This window comes from Lissotriton vulgaris, chromosome 12 (assembly GCF_964263255.1).
Source record: "Lissotriton vulgaris chromosome 12, aLisVul1.2, whole genome shotgun sequence".
In the NCBI taxonomy this organism is placed as follows: domain Eukaryota; kingdom Metazoa; phylum Chordata; class Amphibia; order Caudata; family Salamandridae; genus Lissotriton; species Lissotriton vulgaris.
This window is the reverse complement of record NC_141700.1, coordinates 613,886,447-613,912,347: the sequence shown is the minus strand read 5'-3', so window position 1 is coordinate 613,912,347 and position 25,901 is coordinate 613,886,447.

The window sequence follows — 25,901 nt, the reverse complement described above, 5'->3', positions numbered from 1 at the left end:
GCACCTGCTTGTGGAACCTCCTCTCTCCAAATTGGAGGAACTTCCCTCATAGGATAATTTTTCGATCTCTGTCTAACTGCAGGATCGGGTTCAAGAATAGTCTGAGAAGAATATACAGACCTAAAAGTTACAAGTGTCTTTATAGCATACTTCAGGACCCACAATGAGCACTGTATCAAACCTGTCCTGTATATCTAACAGACCCTGAGGAGTTAAATCCAACTCCATATCCTCCCATCCTTTAAGGAGAGTGTCACACATGATATTAAAAACGTATCTCTGCGTAGGCGCATTCCACTAAAGAAAGGTACTCAGAATATCAGGTACACTATACAGCGGACAACTCATGATCCATTTGTGAGCAAGAGAGTGCAATACAACTCGTTCGGCAGAATCTGGAATTTGACTACGGGATTTCCTTCGAGAAAAGTCCTATTAAAAGATCCAAAAAGAGGAGAGAAGAGACCAGAAACAGTATTAACCAACCTACTACGAGTCGGGGAAGAAGCAGACAGTAAAACCGGTGACGCAGTATTAAGCAAAGGAAGAGAAGAACTAGCCATCACAAGAGAACCTGAAGATGAAGGAGACTGAGGTACAGAAGTTGGAGGCAAAGGAGGTGCAGGTGGCAATGCAGGAAGAGGCAATTGTGAAGGAGTAGGAGCACCTGGCTGAACAACAGGTTGCTGGACAGGTGGCAATAATACGGGTGCATTAGCTCCTGGTACATAAGGCGGAGGCAATCTTAATAAATGAGACATTAAGGGATCTTTGTCAGGGTCCTTACTCCTTGGAGAAGTAGGCAACACAGGGTAGCATCTATCTATTGCCATATGATGTTGTCTGTCTAAAACTTCAATTGCTCGCTCAGTCTCATTATCCTTGAATTGCTGGGCAGCCTGTATGATCGTCATATCTTTCTCTTTTTGCCTGCTTAATTTCTCTCTGTTTGGCTTCCTTACGCCAGAGGCGTAAAGAGTCAAACATTGCCGGCCGGGCTTTTCTTTTAAACAAAATTGCTTCCAAATTATCTAATATATCAGGCTCGAAGCTACCATTTTGTGGCCACCGCAAAACACCATTTTTTCTTGTGTATCGGATCCATGCCTCATTAAAGGCAATAGGGCAAACACCATGTTTAGAATAGAGCTCATAAGTGGGAGTTCTAACCGGAGGAATCGGACATGAGTCCTCGAGCCGGGAAGCCCTAGTACAGCCAAAACAACAAAGCTTCCTAAATCCGCTCAGACCAGGCATTTTTAAGCACACCGGTCCATTTACTAACTTCAAGGAGTGAAAGCAAAAGAACACAGTACAAATGTACTCACCCCTTGGCTTCGGCTATTGCAATAGTCGAATAACAAAAATCAAAACAAAACAAAGAAGTGAGCGCTACCCACAAATACTTAACTAAATGGTCTTCTCACGCCAACAGAGGTCCGTCTAACATCTCGCGATACCAGTCATCACCAGAGGGTCCAAGGCAGGGCGGCAGTCAGGGCAGCAGTCGTCAGCAGCCGTCGGAAAGGAGTAGCCACGCTGCAAAAGACCTTTGGTCCACTTCGACACACAGGGGTCGCTTGACGTGGCTCGCGAATCCTCTGGAATTTTCTTGCGAGGCTTCTCACGACCCTCGGGCTGAACCGCTACCACTGAAGCCGCCCCACGTTGGGCGCCAGTTGGAGAACCAGGCCTTATGGCCCTGGCGGCGCAGGGCACGGCTTAAATCCCCGAGCTCACCTGCCTTGTCGAACAGAGACACAAGACACTCTGTTGAGCGTGGAAAGCCAGATTTATTAGCTGCAGCCAAGCAGTTGTCCCAGAAGTTACACGCAAGGTGGGTTCTGAGGAGACTGCCGCTTCAATCCGTGGCGTACAATCTTTTATAGGAAAATATTTACAACGTTTACTCCTTACCCATACAAAACGAACCAATGAGAAAAGTTGGAAAACAAGCCATCTGGTATCTCAAATACGCCCCTTTCTTAGACCCTGTGTGTTACCCCTCCCAACAAATTAATCAGTGGTGGTACCAACAATCCGATTTGCAGGTGGCAGGACGTATTTGTATGCCTCAAAGGATAGCTTTGTAACAAGAGAATACAAGAAGAGAATAGTGAAGGCCAGTTGGATAAGATAGTGTAAGGAAAGAATAGGAGAAGGCAAATAGTCAGTCGAGACGGGGATCAGTCAAACCAGACATGGATTAACAAACTCAGCCAGACCCCGACACCGGTTTCGTAAACAAGGGCAATGGAGTTACTCTTTAACTGAAAGGACACGCAGCAGCTGAGAAAAGCAAAAAACACTCCGTTCGCCGTGCTGCCTGAGTGAGGGCAACACAAAATGGCGACGAGACACAAAATGGCGGCTAGATACGGAACGAAGTCAGAAATCGAAGAACCCCACTAAGTGGTTTGGAGGCCGTTTTTCAGCCCATCTCCACATTTTGTACAAGAAACACTGCTTTTTTGCAATACCTTCAGTGTTTAAAACCTGTGGCTCTTGTGACAGATGTTGGTCACAGATCCTCATTTCATCTGTTTGTGGTGCCTGGGAGACCACCATGACTCCGAAGACTGTGGTTCCTGTCAGCGCTTCGGCCAAAGACATTGCGGGAGCATCGGATGAACCTTCAGGCGGCCCGGCTATCTGATGCATAGCGTCGTCGTCAGTCCTCGCCAAAGTCCAGAGAACGGGTGAGGGACCGCCTCCTCCAACATCAAGGGAGGCTCTGAAACACCAACGGTTCGTTTCTGATGGTGTCTCCTGATCTTCGGTTGCAGAGCGTTCTCAGGAGTCAGGCTCGCACCTCCCTAAATTTCCAGGCAACTCTAGCCCAAAAGCAGGATTATTACATTTCTCAGCAAATAGACTTTGGGCATCAGTTCCCCCCTGATGCGCTCTCTAGCCCCAAGGAGGTGCTCTGACTCGATCATCACCAGCGGGTTCGCCCTTGGTGCCATTTGGGCCTTCTGAATCCATTATCAGATTCAAAACGGTGCCAGTGCACAAGCCTTCGGGTCTTCACCTTCAGCGTCAGAGTCAGGTCAGCCAATGATGTCGGCAGCGCCGATCAACGCTGCACCAATCACTCTTCCCGACATTGACACATCACTGCATCGGCGTCAGATGCAGCGCGTAACAAGCTGTCCACTTTAAGGCAACTCTCCATCTATCCCTATACAGCCTGTTTCTGCTCTTCATATGGAAATGCACTGTTTGGCAGGCGAAGGGGAGAATATTGGGTATCAAAAAGCCTCCCTTTGTTGCAGGGATTCTGCGGAGTCACAGAACCATGCTTGGGATTATGGGATCTTAGTAGGCAGGGACTGAGTCATCCTACCACCTAAGTACCCATGAGCCAGAGACTGACTAGCTATAGTGTCTCATTTGTCCTACTACTCACTCACAGAGGAACAAGTAATTAGACACCCCTGAACACATCAATCCTGACCCTCTCACGAATCGCGGTTGCAGGACACACCCTTTCGCTTACACGCTCCTACTAGTCCACAATGCTTTCTGAAAGAAACACGAGGAAAGTTTAAAATGTTTTTTTTAACTATTGTGTTCTAGTATGCAGTATACGTGCCATAAAAAATAGAAAAACGGTTAGCATAGCAAGTAGTTCGTAAATAATAAATGGAGCTGTCATTATATACAACAGTGTAGCCTAACCTCCCACCCCTTCTACAGATGGAAATGATTATATATCAGAAGATCTCTAAGTGTTAGCAGCGGATGTATGTCAGTACAACGCGATCTTTTAGATCGCTGTACTTGACATTGCGGGCATTACAACGCAAGTCGTTACAATGACTTGCGTTGGAGGGCGCGGATTTTATAATTTTATATTCCAACACCTGTCCACGTAACAGTAGGGAAGGTGTTGGAATATAAAATTACAACATTCCTTGTCCAACAACGCCATCCAGCGCAAGTCTTAGTAACTACTTGCGTTGTAATGGCATCGTTGTAAAGGCACTGCGGTGTAAACACCGCGTTGTAAACGATGCTCCCCGTTAGCAGCAGACCCAATGCCTCAGTATACACAGATGAAAGTTCTACATCCCAGACGCAATCACAATCTTTCCCTGGAAAGGTCCCTCTCCAAGTTTGTATTACCTATCTGTGCACAACTATATGACAAAGTACGTGCTCCCAAACAAAAGCTGCATTTGCGTGTTTTGCCTAGGAACAGAACAGAATAACAAGGGGCATTGTTGTTCAACCTTGCCTACATGTTCATATTAAATCCCAGGAAAGAACCGAGTGCAAAAACAACAGCGTGTTCTGTGTAAAAGCACAATGTGGCACAAAGGAAAAATATATCTGTAAGGATTTGTGTCCAAAGCCGAGGACAATCTGCAATGTGCTCATGCTAATGTAGGTAAAACGACAATGGGCCTGCACGGGACTTATGACACACTGGAGGAGAATTAGCTGGCTGGAGTGGGGGAGTCTAGTTCTCGGTTTCAGATTTAGTTTATTCACCTGGTATGGCAGCAGAGCTAAGTTCCTCTTATGATGAATGGGGGGAGCAGCTGTTTTCTTAAATTGCCAGCTTTCCTCAGTGGAATTATCAATAGACCCTTTGGTGGATATTCTTCACCAGGGTAAGACGGGAGTGGAGCTCGTACTCCCTTATAATGAGTTCCTACACTACATATTGTTAGGGGGTTGGGGAAGGCCAGTAACAGGAATGCCTGTAGACAGGGCTATATCCCATCGGAGCGCCCCTTAGGATCCTGATTCTCTCTTCAAACATCCCTCCATAAAAGGTCTGGTTGTGCAAGTAGCTCAAGCCTCTGCAGACAAAAATGCTCTCCGTCTGGTTCCATCAAGCGCTAAGTTCATATGACTGAAAAGTTGTGGGAGAAATAATTCCTCTTCAGTTAGTGCAGCATTACGGTCTTTGAACATTACATGTGTTCTCTGCAGGTTTTCCCATGCACTATGGGACTCAGTGGACAGTTTGCTGCCTTCTCTTCAAGAAGAAGCCAAACGTGAACTGCTATAGTTGGCAAAAGAAGGTCAAAAGGCGGCGAAATTCTATGTCAGGATTATACTATTCTTTCTTCTCTTTATTTCTTTAACAAATTTCATATCAGCCATTTAGACCAAGCCTGAAGAAAAAAACATAACTCCAATGAACCATAGGAAGATCACAACATCATAGTCCTTTCATAGTGCCTTTGAAGTATAGCCTAAAGTCCTTTTACACTGTCATCGCCTCAATTTTCTTCGCTGCTTTGCAGCAAGTTAAGTGTGACCTTTTCAACTTCTCTACTTTTACTTGTTATCGTGGTTTATGCCTTTCCTGTGGTGTCACGCATATCATGGCACCCGCCGGGGATGTTTTATGACAAGATGTTGGCTCTGAAGAAATTGCTGCAGCGTGTGCCTTTCAGATTCCTAAGCCAGCCGCGGGACCGCTTTCGCGCACTTTACGCGGCCGGTGTCTGTTAAATTTTCATATGTTTATATTCAACATGCAATTTGTTCTTGTGAGACTGAATACATTCCAGTTCTAGCCTGGATCGTTCCGTGATTCTGAACTGTAGAGCACGGAGTGGCGCCAGGCAGTTGAGGCAGCAGCTGGTGGATGACTGTAGTCATGTTGTGGGTTGTATCTACAATAAAACTACTTAAAGAAGAACCTATTTGAAGAGTCATCTTTACAAAAGTGGCGACGAGGGAAAAACGGACACATACAACCCCTGGGACACTTAAAAAAAAAAAAACTACAAGCCAGAGATACAAAACATACAACTTTTGGGAAGAAGACAAGGGGAAAAAAAAGAAGTTACGACTTGGAAAGGACGTCGTAAAGGTATTTGTGTCATTTTACAGACATAGCCATAAGTTGGCAGGGTATGCTCAGACGTGAGCCCCTTGCTCACTTTGCCACTGGATTCAAACAAGCCTGGCTGAAGACGGCTGTAGTGCCAGAAACCGGTCCTAGGAAGCTTGTTTCCGGTCCAGGGAAGGCATGGCTTGGCAGTTCGGGCTGGACTGTTCCCATGAGGCACAGGGTCAGACTGATTTGCATATGGCCATGTCTGAACTGGGGTGGCAGAGTGGGCTAAAGAACGGTGATGGATTAAACCCAGATCTGTTGACTGGGTGTGGGTGTTTGATTGGTTCAGATGCTCCGTCCATCACCACCCCCTTTTGTACCATTTTACAGACATAAGCAAGTTTATTCTTATTCCCATATTTTTATGTAATGACTAAAAGAGAGCTGTAATGGTATTTCGTCAGCCGTGATCAGTTTATATCGAATTTCTACTTCCGTGAACTTTGTGTGCCATGAACATACAGTTGCGAGTGACAATTTTTCGATAATTTCTCTACTGTTATTGTGGCGATTGCTTTTCCTCATTGAAATACACTCAACAGTGTATATTGTTTACCTTCAATCGCGGCATACATTCCAGGTCTAGCCTGGATTGTTCTGTGATTCTAAACTGGAGAGCATGGAGTGGGGCCAGGCATTTGAGGCAGCAGCTGCTGGATGACTGTTGTCTTGGGGGTTGTATCTACAATAAAACTACTTAAAGAAGAACCTATTTAAAGAGTCATCTTTACAAAAGTGTCCATTACTGCAGCGGTGCGCCTGCTGCCCGCTAGGTGGCACTGCTCCGGCTCCTGACAAGGGCGTCTCTTCAGTTTCAAAGGGACCGCGCCACAGGAGAGCCTTGTTCCCGCTGTCACGGTGACGCCCGGTGAATCCGGGTCTGTATATCCCCCATTTCTCCTCATTAACGCCCCGGCGGGGGTCTGTATTTGCTGGGATTTCCCAAGGTAACACATTTCGGTGTATTTTGCACGGCATTGGCTCTTCAGGGCTCATAGAGTGCACAGTCGGACAGCGGAGCCCGGTCAGTGTCCTGAGGGCTATTTGTGTGCTGGGACTCGTGCACCCCAATTGTAGGCCTTGGGCCTACCCATATAAATGTGTGGGTTCCACAGTTTGTTATCTCACGCACTTGCGCTATTATTTCTCATTTAGTGTTCGAAGGATTGACCTGGCCTTTGCATTAACTAAGGAGGCTCAGGACGGTGTTTACGAGGAGGCAGAGTCCCAGCCTAAGTGCAGTGGGATGATGTGTTTTTCAATGCTGTAGACTCCTCCATCTATAGGGTGGTGAATGGTCCTATGGAGCAATGTTTGGCTGACAGAATTGTGAGTGATTGCACAAAGCTGGCGCAGACCCGTGTGAAGCTCTCTGCCCAAACCGTTACTGTGTGAGGAAGGGGTCGACAAGGCCTCTTTTGCACACCTCAAGAGTGCTTTTCTCGCAAAAGCATCCCCTCCAACACCTGCCCTCTTTCCCTCCACTGACCCCCGGGGAACACTCGACCTGGCTTCCCCTGAACTGGATGATGACACCCCAGGAGACTCAGATGACGAGTCGGGATCCTCATGCCTGTGGTGCCCTGCGGTGCTGTCCCCCTCTGCCCCCAGGGGGGACTCAGGCATGCTGGACCCGGACGATATTGTCCACACACGGTCTGCTGCCTGGGCTCCTTGCGACAAGGTAGACAAGTTTGTCGCTGGTCGTCTCCGCAAGCCCCTTGAGAAGGAGGTCCGGGGCTGCTTAAAAGCTGAGTGCCCTCGGCCCACTCTTGACAGCAAGGTCGCGTGTACCCCCGAACTAGACTCCAAAATGGCCACTTTTCTGGTGCAGTAAATGAAGGACCCGCGCAAGGGCATAGACAGGTCCTGGCGCTCCTGTCAAGATAAACTGCTTGACGCCATCGTTCCCATGACCAAAGTATTGGATATGGCTGAGGAGGCCAAGGTTTCTGGATCCCTTGTCTCCCCTGAGGTGTTGTCTAACTGGGCCCAGCAGGCCATCATTTTTATGGGCAACTCGAACTGAGCACTGTCAACTGAGCGTCACCGCTCTTCACTAATAAAGTTGTAGCAGGGATTTCTGCTCATATACAGAACTGTGCATAGAGACTTGGAACCTCAGTGAATTAGGGTGTGCCAAAACTCACCTCAGCATCCAAAATCCCCTACCAGACTAGCTATCAGTGTCTCATTGGTGCTTACAAAACCCCAATGATTTAGACAACCCAGAACATGGACTTAGAACACCTCAGGTAACGTGGAACACATGAACACTCTTTCATTATACTAACATATCAATCCAGAAAGAGGAGTCAATGAGGACACGTGCGAGTGTGAAATGTTTATTTCTAATGCAGTGTTCTCAAATGCAGTATCTTAGCTAATACAAGCAAACATGTTATAAAGATCAAGGTTAAAAGGATAGTTACTATTCCATAAAATACAAAGGGTGAAAGCATGTTAAAATGCTAAAGGAAACAGGTCTAAATAGAACCTCAGTTTACCCTCCCTCCATAGCCAGTATATTATATCATATCTACAGAAGGTCTCTTTGGGTTTAGAAGGACGGGCCCATACCTTTGGGTTCAGTGGAAATGGATCACATCATCTTCTGCACCAACACTCTGCTTACGGATATTCATCAAGTGTGTGTCCTGCTCTGTGTAGTGTATTATTATTTGTTCCTAAAACCAAATTTGGCCACAGATGCATCCATATTATGTCTACTCTGTGCGCTGATCAATCCAAACAATAAGCGCTGTGTTGAAATAACCTTGAAGGCCGCGGCACTCACTGTACAGACATAGCTTAACAAGCAAGACTGATATTATAAGCAAACGTGTTATTCTTGTGTAAAGCAAAATACTGAACTAGGCGAAAAGCATTAATAACAAAATGTGTCGTGTGCAGAGGCAGAAGGAAAGGAAAAATGGTGTTTAACTTCTAACCAGCACATGCTAACTTAACACAGTGCAAAGGTGAAACCAATACACAAGACACCCCCCCTTTGATCCGAGCACTGATAGGACAAGAATGAAGGGACAAATTTAGGAACGCAGAGTTCAAGTCCGATAGTTCAAACACAAGTCTCTAATTTGGCACTCCAAAAATATAAGAGGAGGAAAAAAAATGTAATAGTTGTGAAAAAGCACAGCATTGGATCTTGACAAAGTCAATAAGCAAGCCTTTCAAAAACAGTCTGAGAGTTCCCAAAAAAAAAAATGCAATCCAACGAGACGTTTTAGGTTAAGAAACCTATACCGCAAACATAATTCATCCCAACAATGAATATGCAAAATATGCAGCAACAGCCTCCAACAGGAAGTCACTATTATCATCCGAAAATAGATCAGCCATCCAATTTAACAGAGGGAAAGAACATACATGCTCCTCGATGACCGGAGCCTCTTGCACTATCAGAGGACAACTCGGTGGGATCTCGAGGAAACTGCGAGCCAAGAAATCTTGCGCCGCTGCGAACACATTCCAACGACCCAATATACCATGCCTCGCTGCAAAAGCCATAATCCCGCCATCAGAACAAAGCAATTCATGAGCAACTAAGGGGCTCATGAGCTGAATATAATCTGCATTGGGAGACACCATATTGCAGAGACACAAATCCTGGGCCCATTCGAAGTCGCAGCTCAGGCAATGAAAAACAGGCTGGATGCATGTAAAGTAGGAAAAAAAGTGTGGCAAGAGGCAGCGCACCATAGTACTCAAGCATCCGGGCGCGAAGCAGCCCTAGCCGAGACAGCCCGTCTTGCAACACAGGATGTGCATCCATTTTGAAATAACCAGAACAGTAGAAGCACCCCAGCAGCAACAGCCAGTAGCAAGGGAAATCCACCAAACAGGCTGGAGAAAATAGATTGGAAGAAAGCTGGAATGACTCCGAAAATCTTTTGGAAGGAAGTCACTAAGCCACTGCTTACAACTTTAAAAAAGTGAGCCAGCCCCGAAGTGGAGGACGCATTGAAAATAGTATGAATTAATTCACCGAAGTGCAAGGGCAAATCAGTATTCAATAAGGCATGCACTTCTGTGCGGGTCCTTGCCACGTGAAATACAAATGTTTGACAAGCAGATGTGAGGGCAACTTCCTTCTGGGACAATAGAGCTCTTATGCTACTCATCTTATTGAACTCTGCTTTCAAGGTCGGAATCTTAGGCCAGATGGAAACATCAAGTTTCCCATGCGGGGGTGGATACATTACATTCTTGCAACAAACTACACGTTCACTAACTGTAACGATATAAGCAATCCCTTTAATTAACCCACAGCAATCCTCATTGTTCAAAAGTAAATAACTCCTGTTCGCCAGCAACGTATATGTGGGAACAATTGCAGGCACGGGTGTAGCTTTAAAAACACAGGCTAAATTAGGCTCGTCTTGGTTGCAAGAGCCATGTCATTGGATATGTCGACACATTAAGGAATGATCCGGTGTTTCAGTGCATTCTTAACCATTTAGATACACTTCTCTTCCCTCCCTAAGACATCTATATGTAAAAGGAAGCGACCAGGCTTCATGGAGATAAGAACTTCCTAGAGGCTCGTATCTGCCAATGGCAAAGTACTTCACTCAATTTTTAAATGCAAATAAAGGAACCGGCATAGTTATTAAACCATGAATAACGCATGTAGCAGCATTAGCTTCCGCCACAGAAAACGGTAAAGGCTCTAACTTCTCTATGTGTAACATGGAAAAAGAAGCATCCTTCATTGATAGTAAGCGTTGTTTGTCAGTCAAATTAAAAGGGGCAAATAAGGATGGCGTATTCATGTAATGCCACTGCACTTTTCCCGCTTTAAGGGTTTGCAATGTCAATGCAAATTGCATAATGGAACGTAACTGGTTCTGACCGTGATACAAAGCGCACACAATATCGACAACAGATGACACAATATTATCCAATGTGTAAATGCGAGAAGAGAGCGTGTTAATGCTGTTATCCACAATTGCTAGCACTTTTTCTAAATTGGCTTCATCTATAGCCGTAAGGCGAGTAGCCGCCTCAACCTGGGAAGCTTACCAGATTTCGTTATAAACAGCATATATCCATCTCTTGGATCTACCTTTAGCCGGGCCTTTAATAAAATCATTCAAATCAACATCATCAGTCAGTTTGGCAAATGCAGTTTAACTGATGCCAAGGTAGAATGTCTGAGCCAGTTCTGACACAATTTGCCTACAGAATAGGTAGTCACAGAACGGCCACTTTGAAAACGGGGATCCACCCTGACCTGTGTAAAGCCTGGAGCTAAACCCAGAAACAATGCTGGCATGAATCAGCAATTCTGTGCCAGAGCAACCAGCCTTCGGGATCCAAACTGGATATGTTAAAGGAGGAATTCAATAATAGAGTTTGTAACTCTCTCATGGAAAATTTAGTAAAATTAACCCACCCGGAATATTCCTCTAAATCAGGAAAAGAAGGAGTATTTAATCTTTTAGGAGTAGCCAATCCAAAGCATGTTGTCTGGGAAATTGTAGAATTCAAAAACAACATATGGTTTGGGATGAGGCATGCACCGTGCAAAGCCTCAGTGCCTTGCACTTGCCAGCTTTTAGAACCCCAAACTGATTTAAGGTCAATTCTATCCTTCCACAACTCGTAGCCCCCAACGGCCAACTGGTCTAAAAAGGACTTCAAATACAATAATTTAGTATTGGTAAGTCTAACTTTGGAAATTGACTTTTCAGCCATTTTAAAATAAAAGGCATTTGGATTAGATTGATTAAAATCTGTAAAGTAAGTGAACCTTTTCAAAAAGGTAGCAGAACTGCCTTGTATAGGAGCAAAACAGTGTTCCCACTGGGTGTAATTTACAGTGAGTCTCCTGGTATTAGCTTTATGCAGGTAGTGATTGCCAAAATGTTGATAACAATACAAATCACCGTAATTAGCTGACTCTAAGTATAAATCTTCAGCATCAAAGGGAGCATAATATTTCAAATCAGAAAACAATGATTCAACGGCCTTAACATCCCAATCATCAGAACGTATATTTTGTTTAACTACATCCCCCATAGACACTCTAAGCACATTAGGTACATTTATAACCTCAGTGGGCCCATGAATTTGAAATCAAACCGGATCCCAAACAATCCCATCTAAGACAGGCCAAGCTGTGATGTTATTGTTAACAAAAGCCGTGGGGGAGCCAAAGTTCCATTTATATGTCGAATGCTAGTTCTCTCCTCGACATAGTGTCCATTGATGAGACGGAAAAAATAAAACACAAAACCAATTGACATAAAAAGGTAAATCGAAAAAAGCACCATCCAAACATAAGTCCAAGGGGGAATCAAAAAATGTTTTTTAAACAGTCTTGCCAAAACAGATATCTGCGAGGGCTTATTAGATGTGTGGGAAACTGTGTCAAATGAAAATCTGGATTCTGTAGCCAAGCGAGTTTGCAAATCAGGCATCGATAAGTCAGTAGGATAAGTATATTAATTTTCATCATGTTGAGTACCAGGCAGTGTACCCAATAAAGGACTGAAAATTGCAAGCAACTCTAGAGCAACATCAGGCACAGGATTGGAAACCGGGGCCAAAAGAGAATTTCTCATAATCGAAGGACATGAGACTGCCGGTGTCATACTAAGAAGAATCGGCCACTCTGTGTATCTTGACATTGTCAATGGAGATATACCTGTTCTCCTCACGACCTGGAAGTGGTGGTAAAATGACTGTTCTTGTGCCCTTCACTCCATCACTGGAACCGGAGCTCGATAAGAGGGACCAAATTCTTTCTTGTTCTCAATCTTCTCACGAACCAGTTTTCCAACATGGGGTAGCCAGCCAACTACTGGGATCTGCAACGCATCATCCGAGGTGGAGGGCAAATGTTCCTTTGCAAGACTGTCTCTTGTCTTTTGTAGATCCTGTAAAACATTGCAATGTTTATCTACGTCAAAGGAGGCGGCTTGAGCCACTGAGTCTAGACCGTCAAGGTCCGGGACATACATCTTGATACCAAAGAGCATTTCGTATGGGGTCCGCCCACCCAGAGACCTTCTAGGGAGATTATTAAGAGCATGCTGCACGCCATTGAGATGGGCCAGCCAGTTCCTGCCAGTGCCTATAACTCGAGCCGTCCTAGACTGCTTTAAATCTCGGTTCATCTGTTCCACTACACTATTACCCTCAGGTCTGTATGGAGACGAAAACTTGACTTGAACCCCCAACGAAGTCAAGGCATCCTTATACGCCTTAGAGGCGAAAGCCGGACCCTGATCCGAATGGAAGGTACCACAGGCAAAAATCCCTACAAAGGTACGCAAGTCTCTTATGACAGTCCGTGAATCAGCGCTGTGGTGATGCCATACCCACACAAAGCGTGTGCATGAATCAACTGCTACTAAAATGTACTTATACTCAGTATCAGAAGAAAAAGGACCGCAGTGATCTAAATAAACACACCCAAGGGGTTTATTAGAAATGTACAACTGTGTCTGGGGCGGACGCGCAGCAGTTGAAGGCTTAATCTGCTGGCAAATGTCACATTGAAGGACATAATCACGCGTCTGTTTCTACAGTCCCCGCCACCGGAAACATTGTTGTAACTGAGCTACAGTAGCCGAAACGCCCGCATGCGCAGACGCATCACCTTCAGGGGCTGCGGTAATCAGTGTAGGCCTGCGGTCCGCGTTGGGAATCAACCTCTCACTAATGTCAGGAATTTTCACATAAGGAACTTTATCAGGACTTAAGTGGTATAATTACTTCGAAGGAAATCCTTTTGGATATTTACCTCCCTTCTCAGTCGCAGCAACAGCTGCCAATATATCATCATCAATCTTACTTTTGGAACGTGTAACTGCTGCCACCAAATATGTCGATACCGCTGATTTTGCTGCCTCATCGGCAGGCGAATTGCCAACCGCGTGGACTCCCACGCGCTGATGACCGAGAGTATGAATTCCAAACACGAGGGGCAACTGCTCTTTAAGCTCAGCCACTCGGACCCAGATCATTTTATGTTTTATTGCGCTACCCTTGGAATCACGAAAATCATTTTGAATCCAAAAGAACAGGTTTTCATTGTAAGACTGGACACAGTAGTAAGAATCACTCACAATTAGAATTGTCACTCCAGGATCAGCGTACTTCAATGCAAGCATCAGAGCACAAAGCTCTGCCAATTGTGCCGGGCAGTCCCCAAGAGTCTGCGTGTGCACGACTCTGGACTTGATCTCATCATTCACCATGGCACCTACCACAATAGCGCAAGCGGAAACGTATGCGTGCTTAGACCCATGCGCAACCTGCAATGAACCATCAGTGTATATGATGCAATGGAAGTCCTCCAAAGGCAGCATAGCCAAAGGGGCAGGATGAACAAATTCATACTGCAAAAACTCCTGCGACTGTAAGTAGGCATCAAAAATAAACGTGACATCCAGAGATGTCAATGATGCTGCCCATTGTATCCACCGAGGGTGCAAAGCTTTAGAATTTGGCACACTGGCTTTCGTCACTGCCTCTAAAGCAGGAAACGGGGTTACAACCAACATGCGTTTTCCCTGCGACAGTGCACGTTCCTTGAGAATCGCCATTTGCACTGCCATCAAAACTTTTTCCACAGAGGAAAACCGCATTTCAGCGGAAGTGTACAAGTGTGACTTGTAAGCAATAGGTACTGTGTCTCCTTCGTTAAAAGTAAGGTACCTGAAACCCACCGCCCCAGGGATGATTCTTCTCACCATGTTGGTGTGGTTATCACGGGTCAGTAAGAATTTAGATTCTAGAAGATCAGCCTGCATAGATTGCAAAATAGCTGAATGTTCCGGCAGCCAGCAATATTTGGTAAAAGTAGGTTGTATCAGAGCATACAAAGGTTTGATACGCTGGGCATATTCGGGAATATAAGTACGCCCGAAATTCAAAAATCCCAGCAAGAACTGTAATTTTTTCAGAGTTGTAGGAGCGCGCAGTTGTGCGCATTTCTCCAAGAAGTGAGGAGCCAATCCTCTACCTTCATTGTTGAGCTCGTAGCTCAGGAACAACACTGTATATTCTGCAATGTGTGACTTTGCAAAGTTGAATTTGTAACCGAAGTCTGCAAAGTTACAAATGATGCGGTCAACGCGACACAGATGCGCCCAAAGCTCGTCGTCTGTGAGATATGTCATCCACATACAAACACGCATCAGTGTCTATCCTCTCTAAAAGCGAGACTATGCGGGCAGCAAACACGCCAGAACTATTCTTATAGCTCATAGGTAAACGAGTATAGTGGCGTTGTTTGCCGCCACAGGTAAAATTGGTCCACTGGGAACTCAGTCCGTCCAAATTGTGGGCAAAAAAATCGTTGGATATGTCAAGTGTAGTTTTAAAATGTTTACGCACCAGACCATCCACAAGAGCAGAGCCGTAAATATTCTGGTCTGCTCAGGTACGGCAATGCGAGTTCAAATGCCGGTAATCCAATACCAAACGGTACGAACCGTCAGGCTTGGTCACAGTAAAAAGAGTGTTATTCATCGGTGACACACAAGTTTCAATTACACCTTGATATTCCAATTGTTCAAGGATTTCCGCGACGGAAGCCTTAGCTTCTCGTCGGATAGGATATTGAGGTTGAGGCTGTTGCATGGACCGTAAAGGAATCTCGTGGTGCAGAGAAAATTTATCCCAACCACACTGTGTACGGTACAAAGCCAGCGCAAGAGCTGTGCCCACTCTTCTGCAAAATTCAGCGCATGCTCTTTCGAGACCGTGTGCGCGAAACTAGGGAGGATCACCTCCTCCCCTCTCGGAGCTGCGAGCACAAAAGGTGGGGGCCAGTCAGCCTCCGCTAACAAAATGTCATATGTAGTCGTAAGATTTTCCCAAAACACCCCCTTGATTGTACGTTGTATGTCACCTTCAATTAAAAGGACTATTTCATAAAGTCTATCAGGGGAGGCTACTCTAGTATCAGCTATCTCCACAACAACAACAAGATCAGTCGCTGTCACCTTCAGTAGTGGACGCAGTGCCTCTCGCACTATGGTAATCTCCGCCGCGCTGTCCAGCAAGGTCAGAGCCCATGTTTGATTCCGAAGCTGCGTTCTCACTATCTGTGGCATATCTCGCTGTTAAAGCAGCAACTTTCTTTTTCTGAGACTGCGGTCTCTTCGGTGTTGAATCATCCTGCTTGCCTTTACCGTCTTTTGGGCGGGGCTGGTCGCGCCCCTGCTGGCCACCCCGACCTCTGCCGCCACCTCCACCACCGGTCGATGAGGCCGATGAGTCCTTAAAAGAACGAGGGGAGCGTTGTTCAGAAACCTGAAAACGATCAGGTGATTTTATCGTCGTGCGATCGCGCAAGTCATAAATACGTTCTGTAGGCGCAGGCACTGGTGATGCAGGACGAGACTCCTGTTTCTTTTGTTGTTGTTTACCCTGTTTTTGTTTTTTTGGCCAATTTTGTTTTTTGGTCTTGGGCTGATCGTAATTTTCTGACTTCGGCCCTTGGGGTTGCTTCTTCTTCCTAGTGGAGAATGGCTTGACACCCACGCTATTGCGACCCACTGTCTTATAAACCGCCACAATAATCCTTGGTAACTGACAGGGTTTGTCGGCATCGGGAACCGCCTGCAATGCATTGGACACCTGAAAGTTCACCGCATCCCCCTTGACATTCGCATGGATAAGATCGGAAACTACGTCAAAGGAGACGCATAGGCGCATACCCAATTCAACCGCTGCCCCAGGTCCGTGCTCATCTTGAACACGTTTAATGACCGTCGGAGGAACAGTCATGGACGGAGTGCCAAAGCACCTCGCATAAACTGCAGCAAAGATCTTTCCCCACGACTCACAGTTACCAATTTCTGGCGTCAAGTCCTTAGGCATGATAATTGTCATAATCCAGTGCTTTTCACCAGGAGTCGTGTTAGGAAATACTGCTTCCAGCTGGTCAAACTTCTCGGCAAGCCAGAAAGGAAATTCATCCTTATCCTGGGGCGCTTGCCCATCACAGCGTTGACCATCACAGGACTAAGCTTCATTCCACCCTGTCCGGCAGGAAGCACCGCACCTCCTGGGGCCAAGCCCGGGAGGTTGCGTGTTATGTATTGAACTAACGACCTAATTACATTAATCGCGACTGCATGGAACAGCCGCAAATCAGCAACGGCAACCGCTCCATGTCGAGGATGCGGTGTAAATCCAGCGGAAACAGGCCATGTAGTGCTTGGAAAGGATAAAGGACCTAGTCTCTGTGCCGTCAAGGAGTGGGGTAGGGCGCCATCAAACCAAACTCTGTGCTGCCAAGCATCAATTGGAACCACCTGTGTTCTGTATGGTGCATATACATGCGGCACAACAGGGGGAGTGTACGTGTCGAACACATTGGTATTAGCGTTCACAGCCGGGAAGGTCACTCACAAATAAAATATTTCATATGGGTAAGCCACCTCTGCACTCACCACCATAATCACGGCCATGCCATCCACGGGGACATGATAATTCTGCAAGTGATTGCGCACCGCAATGCGACTATGTTGCGGAATGTCCACTGCAGCCATAGTGACATAGAAAGAGAAAGGTACAAGTAAAAACACGTAGCACAACTGGGTAGTAATTCAAGGAAACCGTTTTGAAAGAATCAAGCTTGAAAGGACCTATATTAATATAGGCAGGTTTGTCGGACACTAGTTTTCCAGAAACAATAGCGAAGGGTGTTAAGGACCGATATAAGTACTACTCAAGTGTCATATAATAAGACCACCAACGATCGGGCGCCATGTAGCAGGGATTTCTGCTCATATACAGAACTGTGCATAGAGACTTGGAACCTCAGTAAATTAGGGTGTGCCAAAACTCACCTCAGCCTCCAAAATCCCCTACCAGACTAGCTATCAGTGTCTCATTGGTGCTTACAAAACCCCAATGATTTAGACAACCCAGAACATGGACTTAGAACACTTCAGGTAACATGGAACACATGAACACTCTTTTGTTATACTGACATATCAATCCAGAACAAGGAGTCAACGAGGACACGTGCGAGTTTGAAATGTTTATTTCTAATGCAGTGTTCTCAAACGCAGTATCTTAGCTAATACAAGCAAACATATTATAAAGATCAAGGTTAAAAGCATAGTTACTATTCCATAAAATACAAAGTGTGAAAGCATGTTAAAATGCTAAAGGAAACAGGTCTAAATAGAACTTCAGTTTACCCTCCCTAGCTAGTATATTATATTATACTATATCTACAGAAGGTCTCTTTGGGTTTAGAAGGACGGGCCCATACCTTTGGGCTCAGTGGAAATGGATCACATCATCTCCTGCACCAACACTCTGCATACGGATATTCATCAAGTGTGTGTCCTGCACTGTGCAGTGTATTATTATTCGTTCCTAAAACCAAAGTTGGCCACAGCTGCATCCATATTATGTCTACTCTGTGCGCTGATCAATACAAACAATAAGCGCTGTGTTGAAATAACCTTGAAGGCCTCGGCACTCACTGTACAGACATAGCTTACCAAGCAAGACTGATATAATAAGCAAACATGTTATTCTCGTTTAAAGCAAAATACCTAACTAGGCAAAAAGCATTAATAACAAAATGTGTTGTGTGCAGAGGCAGCAGGAAAGGAAAAATGGCGTTTAACTTTTAACCCGCACATGCTAACTTAACACAGTGCAAAGGTGAAACCAATACACAAGACAAAGTTGGACCCCAAGCTTGGGGAATTGGCTTCTTCGGAAGCGAGTGCAGTAGCACACCGAGGCCTATTAGGGGATCCTTGTGTAAAGGAGTAGGGAAAATGCATGACGACTTTACCTCTTTAGATAAGGCACAGTCCAATATAAAAAGAGTATTTCACCTGCAGGTTTTTCAAGGGGTCAGCCAAGGCAGGGGCCGCCCAGTGGTCCATGGGTTCCAACAGAATCCCCACAAGGCTCCGGACGTGGCCAATATAACACCAGCGCAAACTACAACTTTTATCCCACAAGAGGCCAGCACTTCAGAGGCCAGGGAGGTTTCAATAACAACACCGGAGGGGGTAATTCAAATGGTAAATGTCTTACCATCCTTCCAGGTTCGCATTGGGGGTCGGTTGGCGGGTCTTCCGGCCGTGTGGGCTTCCATCACCTCAGAAGTATGGGTCCTGCAAACAGTGCACGGTTTTCACATAGAACTTTACAACCACCCTCGGCAGGAATTCCATCCTCGTCCCATTGGTTATACGGCCCGCAATGCAGAACTTATCGATGAGGAAGTAGCCGGACTCCTGCACAAAGGAGCCATCTGTCAATCATTCCTGCATCACGATGGGTTCCTAAGCAATATTTTCCTAGTAGACAAGCCCGATGGTGGATGTCGTCTGGTTATCAATCTCCAGGAATTCGACAAGTAGTTGGTGTACCACCACTTCAAAATGGAGGGGATTCACCTCCTTCTGGACATCGCACTACCATTGGACTGAATGGTGTGGCTGGATTTAAAAGACGCCTATCTGGTGGTCTCGATTCACCCTCTTCATCGTCGATTCCTGCAGCTCCTTTGGAGAGACCGTGTCTATGAGTTCACTTCCCTTCGGTTTGGTTTTTTTTTCAGCGCCTTGGTGTTTCACTAAGGTACTCCTTCCGGCAGTGGAGTATCTCAAAGCCCAGTGCATTTGCATGATTGTTTACCTGGACAATATTCTCATCATGGCACAATGGCTTAGCACCCTGTCCAATAAGCTCCAACAGGTGGTGGATCTTTTGCAGGGGTTGGGGTTCATCATCAACGAGCAAAAGTCGATCCTCACCCCTTCTCAGAGAATAGCCTTTCTCGGATTCATTGTGGATTCAGTTCAGTCTTCCTTGAACCTGCCATCCTGAAAGATGGCCAAAATCCGTCACTAGTTGCAGCAGTCCATTTCCAAGCCCCGCACATTGCTAAGGCAAATAGCCCGGCTGGTAGGCCTTTTCCCCTCCTCCATCCAGGCTATTTTCAAAGCCCCCCTTCACTATCGAGCCCTTCAGCAGCTGAAGGCGCATCACTTGCGGAAGGGTCTGTCCTACACCCAGTCAGTGCCACTCAATGGAGAAGCGAAGGAAGAAATCGCTTCATGGCTGACCCACATGTAGGCGTGGAATGGATGAGCGATTTCTAGCTCCCTGCCCGACTTGATCATCGAGTCCGACACCAGCAGGTCCGGTCGGGGTGCCCGTTGTGGGGAATTATCCACTGGAGGAAGCTGGTCATTAGACAAACAGTCCCTACACATCAATTGCATGGAGCTCCTGGCGGGGTCCGTCGCCATCCGTTGTTGGATCAGGGACAAGGTTCAATCTTGTGTCCTCCTCAAGATGGACAACATTTCCGCAGTCTGATATGTCAACCATTTGGGGGCTCTCTGTCCCGTGCCCTGGCAAACCTAGCAAAAGACTTTTGGAATTTGTGCCTGGACCGTCACGTCTTGGTGACAGCAGAATACCTTCCGGGCTAGGCCAACTAGGTGACGGACTGGCACTCGAGACACCTTCACAATTCCAGCCTATGGAAACTGGACTCACAAATGTTCCAATGGCTGTCGGATCTGTGGGGTTTGTTCTTGGCTGACCTTTCTGCGTCTTGCCTCGTCTATCAGGTGACGCAGTTCTTCAGCTGGAGACCGGACTCTCTGGCGGCATCTTCGGATGCGTTCCTCCAGGATTGGAGTCAGGAGAAGGGTTTCGCCTTTCCCCCGTTCTCAATGATCACGAGAGCGGCCGCTCAGATCCGCCGGCAGGCGTCAGAGGTAGTGATGGTGACTCCGCTTTGGAGGTCAATCTGCAATTTCCGCAGGGCACGCTCCAGTGGAAGGGCACCAGTGGGCAACCACCCCTTCATTTGTAGGTTGCTGCGTGGTATTTGTCTCTCCTGGCCTCCAGAACCACACTACTCGACCTTGTGGGACGTCAACTTGGTCTTGAACCTCTTTCTGTCCCGGCAACTGAACAGATACCTCTCGTTAAAAGAACTCTCAGCTAAACTAGCAATGCTGCTGTGCTTGGTGTCCTGCAGGAGAGTTTCAGATGTGAGGGCATTAGATATTACTGCGAAAAAAATTTCCCCGGATGTGGTGATTTTCACTGTGCGTCACCGCAACATGTCGCTCACCCGTACAATCTCATAGCTGGCGTTCCCTGACGCCCTAAAATTGTGTGTCGTGAGTTGCCTCAAGGCCTACGAAGAGCTGACTCACGAATTTCGCCTCCCCGGTGAACGGCGGTTACTTATTGCTGTAAAGAAACCCCACAAAGCAGTCTCTTCTCCTACCATAGCTAGGAAGGTGCGGTGGATCATGCAAGAAGCGGCCATTGACATGAAAAGCTTTGTGCCCATTCAACCAGGGGTGCCATGGTTTCTAAGGCCTTCTCGCTGAGAGCAAATCTGGAGGACTTGATGTGAGCAGCGGACTTGTCCTCGGACTCGACCTTCAAGAGATTTTAGTTTATACCAATAATAGAGGTTGCTCAGTTGGTGGTGAGTAAGCTTTAAACTAGCATAACCGGATCCTCTGTTCCTGACATAGAATGAAAATTTGCCTAGCATTGTGAAGGTACGTTTAAATTCTATTGAGGACACGGAGGCGAGGATTATCCTGCAGTGGTCACTTACAGTGCGAACCCTCCCCGTATGGTGGTAAGTAATCTGTTTATGTTTTACAAAACCGTCAGCATGGAGTTGTAATTACCATCCCTTTGGTTTTGATTTGTCAATAATGGAGTATGATTGACCATTGATGGTGGGACAGCGCTTGCTCAGAACCTTACGCTTTCTCTATTTTTCCAGGGAGCGACGGGTCGAAACAGGACCAGTGAGCTTGATGTTGGTGTGTCTGGCACTGTAGGAGAGTAGGGTCTGCTATCCTATGGTCACCCCAATTTTTGCTTTTTGGTTCACTGGTTTTCGACTTACTGAGGCTGTGGGCCTGCTAATCAGACCCCCAGCCTGCTGTTCTCTCTCTAAATTTGTAATACATGTGCTATAGGTACATACCACAATTGGAAATGGACTTCTTGTCAGCCCCTGTACCATGCACTATAGGTGCTCAGGGCATAGGTGCCACCAAGGCCTACCAGGGGCTGAAGCATAGCTTTTGCCAGCCCTGGCTGGTTCTTAAATTGACACAACTGGCTGATCACTCAGCTGGGGCAAGTGGGTGTAATCACCCCTTGCTTAGATATAGTATACCTATATCTAAACCTATATCTGGACACATATAAACCTGTGAGTCACTCCTATGGAAGGCCTTATCAATCCTGGAGGCAGAGTGCGTGGTTTAATGTGAGATGGAGCTCTGGCATGAGCTGAGCCTGTCTGCAGCTATCGGGAACAACTCCCTAAGCTGATCCGGGATAATGCCATACCATATACTATTAAGTGCCTTATAATCCTCGCGGTTATATAGCAACTTTGGTTTGGCTTTATCAAAACATGTCGTGTAAGGTGTCATACGAATTGGAATACTACCCCCTCGCCAGTTCTGGCGACGGGGGTAGCATATCACCCTTCTAGAGGGAGAAGACATGTTGCTTTACTGAAACGCGGTTGATTTTAAAAGAGCACAAAATGGATGCCTCTGCCACAGACACGGGTCTGGCCTCCTGCTGCTGACCGAAACTCTGCAAATGGTGGCCTGGACACAGGGTTTCCTGTCTCAGGGCGGTGTTACACCACCCCAGACAGGAGATAGTGGATTGTAGCAGGGAGGTTTCAAAGAAACCAGACACTGCCTGGGGAGCACAAGGCTGCCCCTTGCATAATCCGGCCAAACCGGTTCTGGGGCACACCAGCCCCAGTCCCAGCGCGGCCTGGATCAAAGGAAAGGGGTGTATCCACCCCCTTCCTGGGTCCCACCCATAGGAGGGGACCTAGCAGGTAAATCCAGCCCACCAGATTCGAATAAGAGTGGGAGCAGTGCCAATGCAACTCAGATTATCCTGAAGAAACATAAGAAACGAAACTCTGGACCCTTCGACATCCTACTCAACGTAGAAGACTGAAGAATCTCCCTTGTGGTCAAGGAGTGACCACCCTGTGCAAACAGGTACCATCCAGCACCTCGACCCTTGCTTTGTTGCAGTTCCCGCCGGAACTCGAGCGACAGAGATCGACGAGATCAAGCTTGCCTGCCTTCCTCCAGCCCGATCCACAGTCCCTGCAGAGCTGAGACCCGTGGAGGCGACCAGAAGCGTGGGGCACGCCATCTTGAAAAGGCCATGAGACGCTGACCGTGCAGCCCACGAGTGACCCTCGAAGCTGTACACCGGGGTTTGAGAAGCCCCAACCCTGAGCTACACTTGCACCAAAGCTACCCCCTCCACACTCGACGAGTGCTGCGTGGGGCCCTTCTGCTTGTGTTGGCTCGACGCGTTGGCCCGGTCACTTGCAAGCTGGCTTGTGGCCCCTGTGCCGATGAAGACCTTAAACCGACTCTGCTTTTCTGGTTGCTCCAGATTTGCACCAGCTCCTGTGAAAAGGAGCCCCCGCTCTGACCCTCCTGGTCCGAGTGAGAAGCAATCTCCCGGTTCCGCATGGATTGCTTTTGCCAAGTGCTGTTTGCTCCAATCTTGAAGCCAACGGTGCTGACGGCGAGAGCCTGCGTGGGACAGATCGTGACCTGCTCCTGGACGTCGCAGATGCCCCAGAGCCCACGTGACAGTGGAGAGAAGCTCCTCGACAACCATCTGATTGCGCCCAACATTGCCTGGTTCCGTCCTGGTTCCACCCTGGTCACTGCTGAGTGACCCAGACTCTGTCCCCTCTGCTTTCAGATTCTTCTCGACTTCGATCCACCCTTGGATCACACCGGACACTTCTGCTTCCCATCGCCTGCAGCATCTTCAGCTCCAAGCACCAAGAGCCTGCATGTCAAAACCTGACGCCACTTCAACCCTCTGCACCCACTTCCTGTGGGTGAGGTAACATTGCAACGCCGGTGTTCCTACACTGGTACACACCTCTAGGGTCTGTGTCTTAAGTTTTGTTCCTCTGGGTTCAGCGGAAGTATCTTTAAACTAACTTTGTGTAACTTTTACGCACCATTGACATTGCATTGGTGCAAGCCGCACTTTACGTGCTGCACCCGAATCCCGCTGGCTTCTCCCGACTTCAGCATTGCTAGTCCTGACTGCTCCCAGCGATTCTCTAGGCCCTAGGCCTAACCATTGTTCGATTGGTATCTCTTATACCACTTTTTTAATATATGGTTTGAGTGGCCACCCCCCCTCATCCATAATTGTGCAACTTTATATGTTATACTGTGCTTTTGATTTAACGCTTGTGCCCCTTTGCTCATAAAGAGTACTAGGGATTAATTTAGAAATAAACACATATATTTTTATAATATATTCTTGAGTGGTGTCCTTTCATTTGATATTACAGGATTGTATGTGGTAAAACAGCTTGCTTAACACGACCTCTTAAGTTAAGCCTTTAAGGCTGCTTAGTCCATGCTACCCCTAGGATAGCTTGTCTAATAAGGTTGACTTACAACCAGACACCATAAGGGATTGTTTGGACTGATACAAGGTGGTTCCAGAATTGGAAACACCACATATCAGGCCAACTTCTCACATTGGTGCGCAGCGGTGCGGATTTGAGCTTGCTGTTGTTTTACCATTGCAATCTTTTTATCAAATTGAAAGATCACATCAAGTACCTTAGGTACATATAAATCAAAAGCTTAGCATATTAAGTTCGACTGAATTTAGTAGTTGTAGATTAAAGGGATTAGCACACCCTGACTACAACTCACTAGCAAGGTACAGTAGGAAAACACTTAGTGTAGGTAAGTGCACCACTTACACCTCACTAGTAGTCATGTCTGATGCAGGTGGAGGCTCAGGCTCTGCTCCTGTAGTATAGCAGTTGACCGTACCAAGGCAACTTCCAGATATGACAACCTTAGCCACAAAGACCTGGGTGCCTTGTGCACAGCAAGAGGGCTAAAGAAGGGCAGAGGCCCTACCATTCCTTCCCTGATAGCCATCCTGGAAAAGGATGACTTAGATAAGGTGAGTCAGGCTCCCTTAGAGACAGGAGAGGGGGTGAACTCCCCTGAGAATGAGAATCTCCCAGAAGAAGAAGATGAGGAGGAAGAGGAGGAAGAAGGCTCAGAGATAGAGGAGCCTGAGAATCAGGATTAGAGGGTGACCCAGGTACAGATTGGCAGGCTTAACCAGACCAACCTGGACCTACATGGGAGTGGAGAGGGCCAGCACCTCCCCAGATCCCATAACTTAATTCTCCCAGGCAATAGAAGGAGGAGATCTTCATCAGGAGACTCTCATGTTTCTAGTGTCTCAAGAGAATCTCAAAGGGGAATGACTTCCTCCCAGAGGAAAGAGCATAGGGCCAGGATGAGGGCTGTACAACTCCAGATAGAGAGGGAAGAGATAGCCTTGGCTCAAGCTAAACTTGCTTTAGCAAGAGAAAGAAAGTTGTGTGGCTTAGATGCCACTGGTGGCAGCAAAATTCCTAAAGATAAAGACAGGAGCTATGATAATAGAAACCTGACAAAAATTGTGCCCCCCTACAAGGAAGGGGATGACATCCACAAATGGATGACTGCTCTTGAGAGAGCCTGCATGGTACAGCAGGTTCCTCAGGATCAGTGGGCTGCAATTTTATGGTACTCCTTTTCTGAGAAAGGGAGGGATAGGCTCCTCACAGTTAGACCTGAGGATGCCAAAAACTACTCTGTCCTGAAGAGTGCTCTTATTGAAGGGTTTGGCCTAACCACTGAGCAATACAGGTTGTTGTTCAGAGACACCCAAAAAGCACAGACTCAGGACTGGGCTGATTTTGTTGATTGTGCCACTAAGGCTTTGGAGGGTTGGCTGCAGGGAAGTAAAGTCTCAGACTATACAGGATTGTACAATCTTATAATGAGAGAGCAGATCCTTAATAACTGTCAGAACCAGCTGTTGCATCAATACCTTATTGACTCTGATCTGACCTCTCCCCAAGAATTAGGAAAGAAGGCGGACAAATGGGTCAGAACAAGGATTAAGCAGAAACCCCAGAACCATGGTGACC